At 50.0% G+C, this 5,000-nt stretch overlaps 1 non-coding gene and 1 pseudogene across 1 annotated transcript; both read left to right on the top strand.

Annotated features, from left to right (window-relative positions):
• Nucleotides 1-2,878: 2,878 nt before the first annotated feature.
• Nucleotides 2,879-3,033, top strand: LOC126877888 (5.8S ribosomal RNA). The gene has a single exon (XR_007695424.1). It is a non-coding gene; the product is annotated as a 5.8S ribosomal RNA (ribosomal RNA).
• Nucleotides 3,034-4,971: 1,938 nt separating this feature from the next.
• LOC126877892 (large subunit ribosomal RNA) overlaps nt 4,972-5,000 on the top strand; it is a 4,842-nt pseudogene continuing 4,813 nt past the window's right edge.

The following is a 5,000-nucleotide window of genomic DNA, read 5'->3' on the forward strand; positions in this document are numbered from 1 at the left end:
CGCCTGCGAGAGGCCGTACACAGAAAGACCCGCCGTCACGATCTCGTATTTCGTATTTGCATCGTGGAAACCGTACAAACGAAATATAAAAGTCCATGCAAACTAATAAGAAAATCTCTAAAGTGCCTCGTGTCGGAGTGATCATGCTCGCCTATTCTCTTCTATGTTTCGTGGTCTGTGTTGCGTTTGTTCTCCTCCTAGCAACGGGACATATCGAAGACTCCTCTTTGGGATCGAACGAAGCGTCTAGAACGAGTCGACGAGAGCGAAAGAACTTGTAGCGAGTCGCGCAGAGCGAAAGGATACCGATATACATCTTCGAAGGTTCTCTTCGAAGATCCATGGATACCTTCTGCGTCGACTTCTCTCGTCTCTTTCATCGAAACTCTCGTCGTTCTCGAAACGTGCTTCCTACCCAAAGGGCGTGTGCTCTTCGTATGTCGTTTCGTTCGAAATAACGAAACCACGTGTAACATACTCGTGGATCGGGTAACCTAGAACGAAGACGCATCGCGTGGATGTTGGCCCGCTATGCGACGATGACCGATGATGATGATGATGATGATGATGATGATATGATGATGATGTCGATGTCGACGACGACGACGATGAAGACGATGTGTAGCAACGATTCGTAACTAGTCTAGCCGAAGTTCGTTCAGAGGGGAACGCCGCCGGCTTCGAAGCCTCGATGTCGTGAGTCGGACACCCGTGCCGTCGCTAGAGTTTTTCAAACTCTGCTTCTGGATATTGGGACGAAAGACCGCTCGAGGACGACGACAGCCGTGCGTGCGTATCCCATCGAATTTTTTTTACACCACCTGAACGAGACTAAAGTTTCGTCTAGTTGATCGTCTACCGTCGCATAATGTATATTATATACCGTTCAGAGGGGACCGGCTGTCTATCCTCGTTGTCGTGAGTCGGACACCCGTGCCGTCGCTAGAGTTTTTCAAACTCTGCTTCTGGATATCGGGACGAAAGACCGCGCGAGGACGACGGATGCGAGTCCCATCGAATTTTTGACTTACACACTACCTGAACGAGACTTAAAGTTTCATATTATATACCGTTCAGAGGGGACCGGCTGTCTATCCTCGTTGTCGTGAGTCGGACACCCGTGCCGTCGCTAGAGTTTTTCAAACTCTGCTTCTGGATATCGGGACGAAAGACCGCGCGAGGACGACGGATGCGAGTCCCATCGAATTTTTGACTTACACACTACCTGAACGAGACTTAAAGTTTCATATAATATACCGTTCAGAGGGGACCGGCTGTCTTTCCTCGTTGTCGTGAGTCGGACACCCGTGCCGTCGCTAGAGTTTTTCAAACTCTGCTTCTGGATATCGGGACGAAAGACCGCGCGAGGACGACGGATGCGAGTCCCATCGAATTTTTTATTTACACACTACCTGAACGAGACTTAAAGTTTCATCCAGTTTGTCGTCTATCATCGCATATATAATATACCGTTCAGAGGGGACCGGCTGTCTATCCTCGTTGTCGTGAGTCGGACACCCGTGCCGTCGCTAGAGTTTTTCAAACTCTGCTTCTGGATATCGGGACGAAAGACCGCGCGAGGACGACGGATGCGAGTCCCATCGAATTTTTGACTTACACACTACCTGAACGAGACTTAAAGTTTCATATAATATACCGTTCAGAGGGGACCGGCTGTCTTTCCTCGTTGTCGTGAGTCGGACACCCGTGCCGTCGCTAGAGTTTTTCAAACTCTGCTTCTGGATATCGGGACGAAAGACCGCGCGAGGACGACGGATGCGAGTCCCATCGAATTTTTGATTTACACACTACCTGAACGAGACTTAAAGTTTCATCCAGTTTGTCGTCTATCATCTCATATATAATATACCGTTCAGAGGGGACCGGCTGTCTATCCTCGTTGTCGTGAGTCGGACACCCGTGCCGTCGCTAGAGTTTTTCAAACTCTGCTTCTGGATGTTGGGACGAAAGACCGCGCGAGGACGATGGATGCGTGTCCCATCGAATTTTTGATTTACAAGACACACACTACCTGAACGAGACTAAAGTTTCATCGAGTTTATCATCGCATAACCCGTTCGGAGGGGACCGGCTGTCTATCCTCGTTGTCGTGAGTCGGACACCCGTGCCGTCGCTAGAGTTTTTCAAACTCTGCTTCTGGATATCGGGACGAAAGACCGCGCGAGGACGATGGCTGCGAGTCCCATCGAATTTTGTGTTTTTTTTTTTTTTTTTAAAGAAAAAACACCACCCGAACGGAGATGTGTTCTATCTTTCGTCGATTTTTCATGCTTTCAGTCGGTCGCGTGGTCGCCATCCGTTCGGAGGGGATCGCCGGCTTCGAAACCTCGATGTCGTGAGTCGGACACCCGTGCCGTCGCTAGAGTTTTTCAAACTCTGCTTCTGGATATTGGGACGAAAGACCGCTCGAGGCGGACGGCCGCGCGAATCCCATCGAATCTTTACTATCACCCGAACGATGGAGAGATGCACGCGCGCTGTTTCTTGAATAATTGGACGAGAGAGTAGAATCAAACACATATATAACATGGGCTAGCCACCGTGCTTACTCGTTCGCGAGATCGTGTGCTGTACAGAGGATTCAGAATCGGGTGTATATATCCCCGTCGTTTCCTGACGAACGGAGCTTCGATCTCGATGGTTGTTATATATCATAATGTACTTTACGCCCGGCCGGCGAACGCGCGTATCTTCGCGCGTTCGTCGTTTTCTTTTTTTTTCGAACGTTTTTGTGTCGTCAATCCTATGGCGACTTCTGCGCGTTCGATTCCCGTTGGTCGAACGTGACGGAACTCGGCTTCGCTAGAACCGAGAAGAGTACATTTGAGTATTGAACTGTTGTAAATTTATAAAAGATTACCCTGAACGGTGGATCACTTGGCTCGTGGGTCGATGAAGAACGCAGCTAATTGCGCGTCAACGTGTGAACTGCAGGACACATGAACATCGACATTTCGAACGCACATTGCGGTCCACGGATACAATTCCTGGACCACGCCTGGCTGAGGGTTGCTCACGTAAACCTAAGACTGCTTGCGTTGCGTATCGTTACTCTCCGTATCTGTCTCTCTCTGTCCCTTCTTGCCTTAACAACCCGCCGTCGTTCTTCTTTATATAAGAGAACGTTTCAGAGTCGGACGAAGGTACAAGAACGAGGATACGAATAAGAGCGGACGGAGAGAACATACGCGACGTACGAGCGATTGTTGGACGCTCGTCGGCGTTCGTCGCGGTCGTGCAGAGACCGTGCAAGTCGTACGCATGCTCGATATATAATCTATCGTGTTCACGGGAGACTACGAAACTCTACCTCTGTCTCTCTCTGTCCCTTCTTGCCTTGACAACCCGCCGTCGTTCTTCTTAAAAATTATAAGAGAACGTTTCAGAGTCGGACGAAGGTATACGAAGGGATACGAATAAGAGCGGAGAGAACCGGTCACGGACCTGCGTGAGTGCTCGCGGCGTCGTGAGTCGTCCTTACGAGGGCGACCGCCCGCTTATGCACCGCTTCGTGTATCGGTTATCGAACGTATATACTCGTAGTGTTCTCCTCGTGACCGATTTTTTTTTCATATCAGGCGATATATGCTACGTTTGCCGGTGTTCGACGCACGAAGGTCCGCGCCCCCGACGTCGTCTTAAAAGAATATTATATTTGGCGAGACTGAGAGAGAAAGCAAATATGGGAACTCGGTCGAGAGAGGAGAGAAGAGAGAACCAAAAAAAAAACCTAAACTCGATGGCGTGCGAAACTTTGCCATAATCTACCGTCTTTTCTTAAGACTCTCGTACAGCCCCAGGGATCGAATGCCCACTCCGTCTCTTCGCGAAAGCGACTGACAACAACGAGGACCGTCGCATCGATGGGTCGTCGTTGCGTTTTACACGCTCTGTGCTTTTTTACAAGCCCCGAAAGTATCAGCCGTAGATCCGGGAACGCACACGCGAGATTTCTTCGAGCGCTCTGACGACTTAGGGAGGTATGATCCCCAGCGTCGCGCGGAGATCGGAGAGTACACGTACTCGTATCGGGACGAATTTTCCCCGTCGTCGTGTATCTCTCTGCCCGCGCGCCTGGCTCCCGAAAAGCCACGTTCGTCGGAAATCTTACATATTATATATGTAACGCGTGTGCGAACTAGCGTGTGTCTAAGATCGGCTATACACGGGTGCTGCTGTAACTACAAGCTCGAGGTGTTTTCCGCAGCGTTTCTGTACCCGAGGAAGATGCGCATGTGAGTCCGTTACGAAGTTGTTCGTACGGTCGTCGTCGTCGGAGAGATCGTAGACGAGGAAGAAGACGATCCCCTTTGGCGAGGCTCGAGAAAAAAACTTTGAGAGAGACGAGGTATACACGCGCGTACGACTATGTCGTGCGCGCGTGTGATTTTTTTTTTATGGCAATTCGACGCTTCGAGAATAGAGAAAAGAGAGTGTTGGTCATCCCATGCCTCTTCGTCGTCTATCGCTGGACCGCGCATCCTAACGTCGCGCCGGTCGTCCAGTCCCCGAACACACACACCCACCCGACGGTACGTCTCGCTCGCTTTTTCACTTGCGTGAGTTCCCGTACCGGGAACCGCTGGAATCGTCGAGAGAAGAGAAACGGCTGTAGGAGAAAAAGAGGACGGACGTTAAAAACCGGACGATCGTTACACGGATGTCTTGCGTGAGTCTTAGCTCGAACATGATACGACGAACGAAGTTTGGCACTTTGGCGAGATGCATAAAACGCTCGTACATACATACATACATATATATTGTATATCGAATAGAGAGTGTTCTCCTTCTATTCGAATTTTTTTTCTCTTTGAGGCGATTTTCGCACAGAGAAATACACACACACACACCACCTTCTCTCGCACCGAATCTTTCCGAGCTTTCGTTTTCTACGAGTCTACGCAAAACACGACACGAACGAATTTTCGTTTCGCGTCGTGACGTTTGAAGCGACCTCAGAGTAGGCGAGATCACCCGCT

This window comes from Bombus huntii, unplaced genomic scaffold (genome assembly GCF_024542735.1).
Source record: "Bombus huntii isolate Logan2020A unplaced genomic scaffold, iyBomHunt1.1 ctg00000269.1, whole genome shotgun sequence".
NCBI lineage: Eukaryota > Metazoa > Arthropoda > Insecta > Hymenoptera > Apidae > Bombus > Bombus huntii.